The sequence below is a fragment of the Equus caballus genome, chromosome X (assembly GCF_041296265.1).
Source record: "Equus caballus isolate H_3958 breed thoroughbred chromosome X, TB-T2T, whole genome shotgun sequence".
NCBI lineage: Eukaryota > Metazoa > Chordata > Mammalia > Perissodactyla > Equidae > Equus > Equus caballus.
Genome location: NC_091715.1, coordinates 79,501,245 through 79,514,711, shown reverse-complemented (window position 1 = coordinate 79,514,711; position 13,467 = coordinate 79,501,245). Strand labels below are relative to the sequence as shown.

The window sequence follows — 13,467 nt, the reverse complement described above, 5'->3', positions numbered from 1 at the left end:
AAAAATCAAGTGGCCATGTTTATGTAGGTTTATATCCATCCTATTTATTAGGTTCCATGGATCTGTGTGTGTTTATCCCTTCACCAATACCACACTGACTTGATTACTTTGGCGTTTTAGTATTCCTAAAATTGGATTCTTCTAACTTTGATTTTTTTTTCAAAATAGTATTAGCTATTCTTGTTCTACTTAGTATCACCTTATCTATCTATAAAAAATTCTGCTGAGATTTTGATTAATATGGTGTGAGTCTATAGATCTCTGAGGAAAATTGACATCTTTAGTATGTCGATTCTTCTAATTCATGTAACACAGTATGTCCGTTTATTTGAGTCTTCGTGGGTTATTTCATGAGCATTTTGTAGTTTTCAACATTCAGATTCGATATATGTTTTGTTAGATTTATACCTAAGTATTTCATCTTTTTTTGGAACTATTGTAAGTGTGCTTTTTATGTTTTTAATTTCAGTTTCCAGTTGTTCTTTGTCTTTAGTTTTAGGCAGTTTGATTATAATGGGTCTGGGCTTGGATTTCTTTGAGTTTAAACTGTTTGGGATCCACTCAGCTTCTTTTTATTTGTATATTTATGTCAGTTAATTTGCCAAATTTAGGACATTTTCAGTCATTATTTCTTTGAATACTCTCTCAGCATCATTATCTTTCTCCAGTCCTTCTGAGACTTTGATTATATGAAATTTAGACATTTTGTTGGAGTCCTACAGGTCTCTAAGGATTTGTTCATTTTTACAGTCTTTTTTCTTTTTGCTATCCAGATTGGATAATTTCTGCTGCTCTAACTTCAAGATCACTGACTCCTTCCTCTGTCATCTCTATTCTGCTATTGAATCCAGAGAGTGAGGTTTTTGTCAGTTTTTAATTATTTTGGTTATTGTATTTTTCATTTCTAAAATTTCAATTTGATTCTTCTTTGTCTGTTCTATTTCTTTACTGATACTTTATTTTAATATTTTATTCAGGAGTGTTCGTGATTGCTTATTTGAGCATTTTTGTCATAGCTGATTTAAAGTCCTTGTTAGACAAGTCTAAGCTTTTGTCATCTCATCATTAGCATCTGTTGATTGTCTTTTCCTATGTAAATTGAGATTTTCATGGATCTTCATATGCTGAATAATTTGGTTTGTGTACATTTTGCATAATATATTGAGACCCTGGGTCTTGCTCATATCCTATGGAGTATGTTGATATTTTTAATAGATGCTTGACTTGATTAGGTCAACTGAATGGAGAAAAATGAGAGAGAGAGAAAAAAACAAATGGTGTTTTCCCTTACTCTCTTTGAGCTTTAGGAATTCTCTTTTCCTCTCCTCCAGCCAGAACTAGTGGATTTCTCATGGCTCTCTCTGCCTACCCCCCTCACTCACTCCTGTGCTCACTTTTGGGTTTCAGGTTACATCCAGTTCAGGCCAGGGAATACTGGAGGGGGAAAGAAGGGTAAATTAACCACTGGTTCAGTGGTACTTTGAATTCTGGTTTTCTTTGCTGATCCTCCTGCTGATGTTTACTTTTCAGAGTTCTCAAACAGCTCTCTGTGCAGTCTGTCCTTGTTTTATATTTGAATTCAGTAGGAGATAAAGAGAAGAACGTGTTTACTCCATCTTAACTGAGAGCAAAAGTTTCAAGGTAAACATTTTCAATTGTTTGAAATTTATTTAAAAATCATATTTTTAAAAAAATTTTTACCAAAAATGTGATGAATGCTCAACTGTATCAAATGCACTTGACAGACAGTTTGAGTACAATAACAGTTAAAAACTGATCATTAGATTTGGGAGTGTGAAAGTTATTGGCGATCTTGACCAAACGTCTTTTGGTAAAGCGGTGGAGACAAAAGCCTGGTTGGAATACGTTCAAGACAGAATTGGATGAGAAAAAGTGAATATAATGACTAGAGGAAACTCTTGAGTTAATAAGTTAAGGCTTTAGAGACCTGAGGCATAGAGGCCTAGTATTAGTCATTCATTCAGTCAGACAGTCATTCATTCATTTATCACCTATTTGTTCAATAAAGATTTAGTACCAGGCACTTCTAGACACTGGCAATGAAGATGAGAACAAGACAGTCTCTGCCCTCATGGAGTTTACATGCTTATAAAGATCTAATGTTTAAGTCAAAGAAGGAGTGAACTCACACGGGCCACTCACCACTTTAGGGACTATGGCCAAAACTTTAAAACTTGCCTCAGTTTCCTCATTTGCAAAATGAGAAGTTAAAGCGTACTTCACCTCATAGGATTGTGAGAATTGATATGAGAATTAAAAGAGGGAATCCTTATAAGCGTAGTCAAATGCTTGATACATAGTAAAAACTCAATAAGTATTAGCTATTTTTAATTAATCTTATTATCATCTTTACTAACAGAACAATTTGAATATGTCTCTTCCCTACATTCTTTTCTGGGAATCTCAGATGATGTACTCAAGGCTAAATATCTATGAGTAGCCATAGACTTGCTTAAACTTTGTTTGTGTGCTTTAGAATAGTCCAGTGATATGCTGATAAACAGTCTGGGGAAAGATGGGAACTTTGATTTACAGTGTTTCCTGATTTCCGTGATGTAAAATACTCCCACCATGGACAATTTTAAGCTACCAATGTGACATCATTGAATACGGACGTTGAAAGAGATGCACACGATTGGCTTTAGTGAGTCAGTACATATAGCTCTAACATGCCATTGCAATACCCCTGCTATTTCTTGAGTTCCTGTAATAGGAATCTACCTCACATCAAACTAAGTAAGATTTAGGCAACTTGTGACTGTTTTCTGTAATGTTACAACTACTTTGGAAAAGGCTCTGGCAGTATCTACTAAAGCTGAACATACGCATACCCTGATACCTAGCAATTCCTCTCCTGTCAGATATGCATACATAAACACAACAACAACTACAATATGTATAAGAACCTTTGCAGCGGCATTATTCAAAATAGCCAAAAATTGGAAACAAACCAAGTGTTATCAAGTCATTCATTCATTCATATTCTTTGGGGGCCTACTATGTGCCAAACACTTGTCTAGTGTGTCTCTGCCTCTTGAAGCTTACATTCTTAGTTGAGGGATACATATAATAAAACTAACAAACAGATGCATACAAATTGTGGAAAGTGTTATGAAGGAAAAGGAGTGAGCGCTCAGGTAAAGCCTCTCTGAGGAAGTGATATTTAGGCTGAGACCTAAAGTTTGAGAAAATTTTAGTCAGAAGAAGAGTTGAGTAAAGAGCGACACACACAGAGAGAACAAGCATATCTGAAGGCTCTGAGGCCAGAAAAATCTTTATGCATTTAAGAAATTGAGAGAAGGCCACTGTGGCTGGATCATAGTAGGTGACGGGGAGAGCAATGCAAGATGAAGTTCAAGGCAGAGCTCAGATCATTCAGGGCCTTGTAATGAGTTTGGATTTTATTCCATTCATAATAAGAAGTCATTGAAAAACCCTATCAATTCTACCTTCTAAATATTTTTTTTCTATTCTCCATCCCCAGGGCCTCTATCATATTTCAGGCTGTTATCATCTCTCACCTGGATTGCTACAGTAGTTTCCTAACAGATCTCTTAAGTGGTTCTGTCCCCTTCCTTCAGTCTATCCTTTTCACACCCATAAAAGAGATCTTTTAAAAATGCAAATCTAATCATTCTGCTATCCTCTTTAAATCCTTCAGTGGTTCCCCTTTACTCTATAAGATAAAGTTCAACTCCTTAACTAAGCTTGTAAAACCTAGTGTGAAAGACTACATCATGACTTTCATGGGCCCTAGGCACTTTTGCCTTCCTCCATAAGAATATGCTAAAAATTCTGTTTTATGACTGTGTTGGTATAAAGATTAATATGATTCAGACTGGATTCATTATTATATGTTCATTATTATTATATTCCTTTTTTCCTTCTGATTTTAAAATAAAGTTAAAACATTTTCATGACCTTTAAAGGTCCTAGGCACAGTGCCCGTTGTACTTAATGGATATGTCAACCCTGCTGGTGTGCTTTAGCTCCAGCCTAACTCTCTAGATTCATTTACTGATTAATTTAAAAAATATTTATTGAGCACCTCCTGTATGCCAGACACTGTTCTAGGAACTGGGAGTACATCAGTGGGGAAAAAAAGACAAAAAGCCATGACTTCATATTGCTTCCATTCTATTGAGGAGGGAGGGGAACAAAAGGTAAACAATTGATTAAGTAAAATGAGGAGTGTGATAGACAGTGATGAAGCAGGGAAGGATAAGAATTTGGAAGATGGTTTGCAATTAAAAGTAGAATGTTAAGGGAAAACATTATTGAGAATGTGTTATTTAAGCAAACACTTGAAAGAGATGAGGGAGTGAGCTAGGTGGATATCTGGGAGAAAAACATTCCAAGTAAAGGGAACAGCAAAGGTTCTCAGACAGGAATTTGGCTAGTATATCACTCAGTAGCCAGGAGGCCAGTGTGGCTGGAGTCAGAGAGATAAACGTGGATCAGATTGTGGGCTTTTTACCATTATAATAACTTTGACTTTTTCTCTGATGGAAATGGAGACCTAATGGAGGATTTTGCCTATGGAAGTGACATGATTTGACATATATTTTTAAAAAGATCATCCTGGCGGCTGTGTTGAGAGTGGACTACAACAGTGCAAAGGGTGAAGCAAGGAAACCATTTAGGAAGTAATTACAATAATCCAGATGAGAGATAATGATGGCTTTGACCATGGTGGTAGCAGTGGGTGCTACCCACTGCTTGGATTCTAGATATATTTTTAAGGTAGACTTAAAATGTTTCACTGATGGATTGGATGTGGGGCAGAGAGAAGTCAAGGATGACTCCAAAGTTTTCAGTCTTGAACAACTGGAAGGATGGAGTTGCTATCAACAGAAATGAGGAAATCTATAGAAAGGAAGCGTGTTTTTTATGAGTTCAGTTGTGGATCAGTTAAGTTTGTGATGCCTGTTCAATATCCAAGTAGAGTGCGAATTTCAGGGGAAAAGTCCAGGATATAGATATAAAATTTAGAGATGATCAAGAAAGAGTGTAGATAGAAAAGAAAAGGACTGAACTCTATGGAAGTGAATTGTTTAGAGATCAGAAAAGTGAGAATAAACACCAAAGGAGACTGAGGAGATAACAGCAAGGAAGGAGGAAAACTAGTAGAGTATGTTATTTTGGAAGCCAAGTGAAGAAAGTGTTTTGAGAAGGGAGTGATCAACTGCATCGAATGCTACTGATAGTTCAAATAAGATGGTGACTGAGAATTGACCACTGCATTTAGCAACATCGAGGTCAGTGGGAGTTCCAGTGGAGTGGTAGGAGTAAAAGCCTGGTTGGAATGGATTCCAGAGAATGGGATGGGAAGAATTGGAAACTATGAATGTAGAACATTCTTTTGAAGAGTTTTACTCTAAAAAGACAGAAAAATGGGGCAATAGCTGGAGGAAGATACAGGGTGTCTTTAATGTGGAAGATTATAGCATGTTTATATGTGGATTGGGGCTGACCCAGTAGAGAGGGAAAAATTAATAGTGCAGGTGAGAAAAATGAGAATTACTGGAATGACATCTTTGAATAGGTAAGAGGGAAGGGGTTCCAGTGCAGAAACGAAGGGATCTGCCTTACCGGGGAGCATGAATAATGGCGAGAGGGAGGCAGAATATGTGTGCACTGTTGCAGGTAGGTCAGTAGGATGTTCTCTTCTGATTGCTTGTGGAAAATCTCTCTTTTTAATACTTCTTCATTATGGAAAAGCTCAAACATATATAAAAATACATGGAATAGGATAATGAACCTCCATGTTCCCATCACCCAGCTTTAACAATTATCTGTTCGTGATCTATCTTGTTTTTCCTATAGCCCCGCCCATACTCTCTCCTTTCCTCAGATTATTTTGAAGGAAACCCCACATGTCATATTATTACAACCATACATACTTCGTTATATGTCTCTAAAAGGTAGCTCTTTAAAAAATATAACCACATTACCACACCTAAAAGATTACTTCCTTAATATCATCAAATTTCCAGTGTTCAAAATTCTCCAATTGTCTCTTAGCAATGTTTGTTTGAAACAGGATCCAAATAAGGTCTATGCATTGCAATTGGTCGATGTGTGTATTCAGTCACTTTTAATCTATAGATTCTCTTTCCAACTATTTTCCCTTATTTATTTGTTGAAAAAAACTGAGTATTTTGTCCTATAGAATCTCCCACAGCCTAGATTTTTCTGCTTGCATCCTCATGGTCACTTTTAACATGTTCTTCGTTCTCTGTAATTTCTCTTCTAGAAGTTTAGTGAGATTTGGGATTTTGCAAGAATACTTCGTAAATGGTATTGCATACTTCCATCAGGAGGCACATAATGTCCAGTTGCCTCTCTTGTTAAGATGTTAGCAGCAATTGATGACTTTTGCTTAGACCTATGAATTCATTAAGAGTTTCTGGAATTAACTGGAATACTTCTAAAATGAGAAACTTCCCCTCATTCCTGATAAGGTTACACTACTGTACAGTTGGAAGTTTTATTTTGATTGCTTCAATTTTCTCAGAGTAAAATAGGCAGGAAGGTCATCAGCTAAAGTGAGGAGAGATAGGCGATGTTGGAGATTTGAAAAGGAGAAGATATGAAATCGACATGTAGGAGAGTGGGAACATGATTGGACTAAGGAAATTTAGTATGATTGCTAGGTAGTAGTAAGAGCACAGGCAAGGTTCATGGTCAAGAATCTGGAGACTAGTAAGTGTGATTGTGTGCTTTTCTCATGCAACTTTCAGCTGCATGAATGCAGGTAAAAGTAGGTAAAGAAGTTGATTTAACCAGGATTGAGTTTTGGCAGATGAGTACAAGCAAGGAAAGGGCAAGAATGTTGATGGTATGTGCCCAGAACTGATTATAATCATGAGCCATGGAATTTGAATTAGGTAAAGGGGGAAGTGAAGGCATGAGAATGATGAGGAACAGTGAAAAGCTGATAGGGTCAAAGGAGTGCATATCCTGTGAAGACTGAAGAATTTAAAAAGTCAAGGTGCTAAAAAGGAGTGTGCTGCCGAGATAGGAGGTGTTGATCAGATAGTGGAATGTTTAAAAATTGAGATTATGGAGAGGATAATGACTAGGGCTAGGGAAAGACTAGGGGAGTAAATGGCTGAAGTGAAGTGAGGGACAAGATCCCTGGAAGAGAAAAGATCAAGGAAATGAGAGGCCAAGGAATTAGAAACTTCATTAATCTAGATATTGAAATCATTAAGTGTTATGACAGTTAGTGGGCCAGAAGCTAATCTTCTCAAGAAATGACTGGTATAACTCCAATAAGGAGGGGTAGTATATAAGCTCCATGTAGGCAGGGATTTTGAATGTATTTTTTTCCATTGTATCCCCAGCTCTTAGAATAATACCTATCATATAGTAGGCTTCTCAATAAATGATTATTATATGAATGAATATGTGAATGAATGAATAAATGAATGACTTGAAATTCTAAGCTGGGGAGTGTTTAGGGAAGAGAGTGAGTGTATGGTCTTGAAGTGACAATAAGGTGTAAGTAGGACATCTAACCCACCTCTAGGATTTGAAAGATACAGGAAAGAAAACAGTTGCTACTTGATAGGACTTTCTGGGAAGCATTGTCTTCATGAGAGCTAGCATTCCTAGATCAAGAAGGTAAAAGGAATGTTCAGAAAAGAGGTTGAGTATATAGAGAATTTTTCTGGTGATGAACTGTAAGTTCCAGTAGACACTGTAGAAGAGACTTAGGAGGTTGTGATGAGTGGGGAAAAGGGTCAAAAGGAGAATGTGCAGAGTTGTATGCAGATTAGAGTCTCAGGATTTGGAATTTCTGGACTTCTTTAGGTGATTGAAGTAAACAGAGATAAAAGGTGTAATGAGCTGATCCTGATGATCTCAGAGCAAGTAATGGTTGTGAAGCTGTGAGTGTTGACTGTGAGAGGGAGAGAGATGAGGATCCTGCAAGGATCACAGAGAGATATGAGGCTGATTCTTCATTCATGTAATGAAAAGGTAGAGATCAGGTTAGAAGGTGTGGCTCCTTCCTAAATTCCTGGAGAACAGAAAGCTCTGGGGTTCCCTTTTGATTCTTGTGTATCATAGTGTTGAATGCCAGGGATCCTTTTTGACTACTGCTAAAGTTGAACATTTCAAGAAAAGAGATATCTCCTGCATATGCTCTTTATGTTTCAGCTATACTTGAATTACTTGCAGTTCCCTCAATCCAGCATGCTCTCTCAGATCTCTTTGTCTGCTAGTCTCTCTTCCTGGAATATCCTCTATATCTGTTCTCCATCTAACCAAAGTGTTCCTACTCATTCTTCAAGACTCAGGTTAGATATATCTTTCAATACAAAGTCTTTCCCCTTCTCAACATCCAAGGCAGGTTTAGGTACTTCCTCCTATTGTATCCTTTAGCCCTCTATAAATATACAATAACACTGAAGTTTTTATTGAAACTTTTGTTGGGATAGTGTAGATTCACATGTAGTTGTAAAGCATAATACAGAAATATCTCAGGCACCCTTCACCCAGTTTCCCCAATGGTAGCATCTTGCAAAACTGTAGTACAATATAGCAACCAATATAGCAATTAATTGTATTAATTGACATTAATACAATGCACCAATCTTATTTGTATTTACCCACTTTTATTTGTATTTGTGTGTGTGCGTGTGTGTGAATTTAGTTCTATGCAATATTATATGTGTAGGTTCTGTTATCCACCACCACACTAAAGATACAGAACAATTCCATCACCACAAGAATCCCTCTTGTTGCTCTTTTATAATCACGGTAAACTCTCCCATCTCCTCAACCCCACCCCTGACAACCACTAATCTGCCCTCTATTTCTAAAATGTAGTCATTTCAAAAACTGTTATGAAAATGGAACCATACGGTATGGGATTGGCTTTTTCACTCAGCATAATTCTTTGGGATCCATCCAGGTTGTTGCATGTATCAGTAACTGATTCCTTTTTATCATTGTATTACATCATATAGATGTATCACAGTTTATTCATTTACCAGTTGAAGGATGTTGGCTTTTTACCCCCAATTTTGGCTACTATAAATAAAACTTCTATTAATCTACAGGTTTTTGTGTGAACATAAGTTTTCCTTTCTCTTGGATAAATATTCAGGAGTGGAGTTCTTGATATAGTGTAAGGACCAGGGAAGTCTGTCTCCTCTTATCAGGAAGGCAAAAACTTTCCCAGAACCCTCTCCCCATCATACTCCCCCTTCAATCTCATTGGCTGGAACTAGCTGCAAAGGAGGCTGGAAAAACAGGGACAACCTTAGATGTCAAAAACAAAATTGGGATTCTCTTAGCAAAGGTGAAGGGGATATTGGTTATGAAATTAACAATGCCTGCTAAAATGTCAATCTCTGAGAACAAAAGAAACTGAATAGGAGAAAGTGTATCATAGTAGTTGTAGTGTGCTGAATGGTGGGCCTCAACGAGGTATGTCCATGAGCCAATCCTTGGAACCTGTGAACATTGCTTATATGGCAAAAGATGTCATTAGCTTAAGGATCTTGCTTGTCTGTTAAGGTAGACACAGAAGAGGAGACAGAGACACACACAAAGGAGAAGATGATGTGAAGATGGAGGCAGAGATTGGAGTGATATGGCCACAAGCCAGGGAATCCCAAAGCCATCAGAAGCTGGAAGAGGTAAGGAATGGATTCTCCCCTAGAACCTCTGCAGGGAAAGTGACTGTGCCGACACCTTGAATTCATGGTTTTGTATTCCAGATCTGTGAGAGAATATCTATTGTTTGAAGTCACTCAATTTGTGGTAATTTGTTATGGCAGCCACAGGAAACTAACACAGTAGTTGAGAGCACTGACATTAGAGTCAGATCTGAATTCAAGACCTTCCTCAGCTACTTAGGACTATGACCTTAGAGAAGTGACTTCACTTCGCCATGTTTGAGTTTCCTCATCTTTGAAATGGCAACACAACATAAAAACATTTAGCACTGTGTGGCACATAGTAAGAATTTATTAGCTTTTAACCAATAGCCAGAAGTGGAGCTACAAAGGAAGGCAAGAAAAGCACTGAAATTAGTAAACAATCTTTCTCTCTCTCTCTCTCCCAGTGTTATCGTTTCCATAAAGAACACTTCATTTTCATTTTGTAATCTGAAAGCAGTAGGCAGTATACTCCCTACTATGATTTGTGCCTGCATTCATCCTCTACATCCAGAGGCATAAAAGTGTATAATGCCTTCTTCATTCCTATACTTAAGAATATATTCTTTTCCTCTGGATCTGAATACATGATTTTGCAGTGTTTACAGAGAAAATATCAGAATGTTAATGTAGTGACAGATCTGGTTATATCTGTTAAGATAAGGCTCTGGGCATTGAAATGCTAGCCTACTACAGCTACCAAGGGAGTTCCACAATATCAGTAATGAGTTCACTAGTGATAAGTACTGTTGCTTCAAGGAGCCCTGGGCAATAAAGTAATTTAATATATAGTAGAATACTTCAGTTTAATTATGTGATTCAAAAACAGGTAATATACGTGTGTTATAGGTCTTTTTTTGTTTGTTTTGAGGAAGATTAGCCCTGAGCTAACATCTGCTGCCAATCCTCCTCTTTTTGCTGAAGAAGACTGGCCCTGAGCTAACATCCATGCCCATCTTCCTTAATTTGTGGGATGCCTACCACAGCATGGCTTGACAAGCGGTGCGTAGGTCCACACCCTGGATCTGAACCTGTGAACACCGGGCCGCCAAAGCAGAATGTGTGAGCTTAACTGCTGCGCCACTGGGCCGGCCCCTGTTATAGGTGATTTTAAATGGATCTACCTAAGCAGATACTATACAGTTAAAATTTGGGGTTCCCATCAGAAATCTTAATATATTCACCAGTCCTGTATTTGAAAAGTGAGCATGCCATTGCCAACTCTCAGCTTTCTTAAAAGGAAAACAATTCTGTGAATTTCAGGCTTCTAACTAACACAGAAATTTTTGTCTCTTATTTGGGGATAATAACTGGTCCTTTTTCTGACAACACAGAAGGGAAAGCCTGGAAAGTGTATCAGGACTACAGAGTTTCAAGAACTTTTTGAAAAGACAAAACATGTTCTGATTTCTTTACGAATGTTGAAAGCTCCAGACTTTTCAAATTCATGCATAATGGCCCACTACAAAATTGGATGCATTTTAAGAACATGAAAATGTAAAACGTCTTGTAATATATCTCAATAGAAAGTCATTGCTAAAAGAAAGAAAAGTGTTTTCTTTCTAGAAGTAAGATCTAGTAATTTTTCAGGCTTTGCATAAGTCACTCAGGAGATAAGCTTTAGGTAGGAATTTTCCTTTTGAACTCATCTCCAATCTATGACAGAGATAATTACTATGATGGCTATTATCTAGATCAATCTTTCCCCCTGTTCTTCTAGCCCCTTTCTTCGGACAGTCACTTCTACTTTTGTGTCTACAGATTCAAGCCTGCACCTATGTTGAAAACTATTTTGAGTGACCCTGGGCAGGAGGCATGTAGGAAGTTCCTGCCTAAAAAGGTGTTTGGCTCAGTATCAAGTGTCTCTTTTGTTGCTGATCCCTGTGCCTATCACTTAGATCCCATAATTAGATAGCAACTTTTTGTGGCCTGATTCTTTGGTCTAGGATTTTTGTTCCCCAGTCAGCAAGCCTGGGTTTCTGATCTCTGGTCATTGTCCTCCTAGATCTGACCCACTTTCTGGACCTATTCTCCTTATCATGGCTCATCCTCCAGGATTTGGATGATGCGACATAATGACTGGAAGGGAGCTGAGAGGTCATGTAGTCTAACCTCTTCATTTTATAGAGAAAGAAACTGAAAACTTGACCTCTCTTTTCTCTCTGGCCCTATCACGTCTACCTGCATCTCTTGGTCTTAGCTGACTTCCCTGAAATTCTCTTTTCTGCCTTACTCAAAATGTTATCCCTCTTCCAGTCTAATAAAACTCCCAGCCAGGCACTCACCTAATCCTACCAAGTCTCCAGATTACAATTGTCATAAAACAAACTTTGTGATCAAGGACATGGCATAATTCCTAAGATAGAATATTTTTACTGTCACAGTATCTCAACCAGATGATGTGAAGGCACAAAACTTGAACATGTACTACCTAGACTAATCATAACTAAATATACAGTGTACTCAAAACATCTATCAAGATAAAAGCTTAACAGTAGAGGAAAAATAGAAAATTCCTCTGAAACAGTTAAAAATCCCAGAAGGGATGAATAGTCCTTCAGAAAACAGCATGAACAACTTTGTAACCAAGACTATAAAGTTGTAGCTGTTTCAAGGATAACTAAAACAAGAGCTATTGTGCATAAACTTAAAAATAATCTTAGCTAGAAATTTCTAGTTAAAAAAGTTACGTAAGTGGAATCTTTTATTCCTTGAGAGTTCAGTAAAAAATTCTCTCCTGGTTGAGAACCTATTCATGGGGGTACTTACTGTCTTAAACTGTTACCTGTGCTATTTTTTTGTCTCTCTTTTAGTCATGAGGAGTAAAGAATATAAGGACTTATGATTGTTGCTTGACAGGGTCAGAAAGACAAACCAAAATCGTCTTTGGAAAAAAAGGAAGCAATTAAAAAACAAATTGCCTTTGTCACTATGAGGTAGTTGTAGGAGTCAACAAAACAGACCTGACTGTAATTTCATAATTAGGTAGTTAAATCAGACAATCCAGGTGGCATACACCAGAGAAACAGACAGGATTGAAAAGAGTAAATACTGTATTTGTGTGCAAAATTTGGAAAGGTCAGCTAAGGAAGGTGTAGTTAAGCATATACTGTACATTCAAACGTGATGTTTATTCCTTGGAGTGCCAAGAGCATAAAGGATAAGTCATTTGCCCAACGTCCCACAGCTAGTAAGTGGAAAAGCTGGGATTTTAATGCAGCAAGCTGATTACAGAGTTATCTAGCTCGTTAACCACTGTGCTATATTATCTCCTGTAAATACACTATGCCTTTGACTATCCTGGGTCTTTTCCTGCTGTGACTCTAGCACTTACAGTAGAAGCTTCTGATGTCTTCAGTTTATACAGACAAAATCTCTAACTACCCAGACTATGTTCTTATGCCATCCTCATCATGAGGGGACCAATACTCAACATCCAATGTATATTCCTGCTTATATCTGCAGGAGCCAGCTAGAGCTTGCTCTTTCGTTGTATTAAACATCTACAGAAATCCTACCACCCAGGGTCTGGTCCTACATGACTCTCAGGATGAGTAAAGGAAGCTTTCATCAACCTGAATCTTGTTCCTATCCTGGACGCTGTGGCATTTCATACAAAACTTTCAACCTCTCAGGAACTCTTTCAGGTCCAGCATAACTTAGAGGCTTTTTTCCAGGATGGCCACATCTTCCACAGAAGAAATGTCTGAATGTCACGGACTTATTTTTGATTAGGTTATCCATGTAATGGGCGCTACACATATGAAGGCCC

General features: G+C 37.6%; 1 protein-coding gene across 10 annotated transcripts in view; it reads left to right on the top strand.

The window, feature by feature from the left end:
• SATL1 (spermidine/spermine N1-acetyl transferase like 1) overlaps window positions 1-13,467 on the top strand; it is a 123,468-nt gene that overhangs the window by 4,631 nt on the left and 105,370 nt on the right. For 4 of the 10 annotated variants that reach the window (XM_070256707.1, XM_070256710.1, XM_070256709.1 and 1 more), the window contains exon 2: window positions 9,553-9,674. The gene's annotated coding sequence lies outside the window, so the exon portion shown is untranslated. Of the gene's footprint in view, window positions 1-1,530; window positions 1,642-9,552; window positions 9,675-13,467 lie in introns of all 10 variants that reach the window. The other 6 variants (XM_070256711.1, XM_070256716.1, XM_070256712.1 and 3 more) reach the window with 2 other exon arrangements.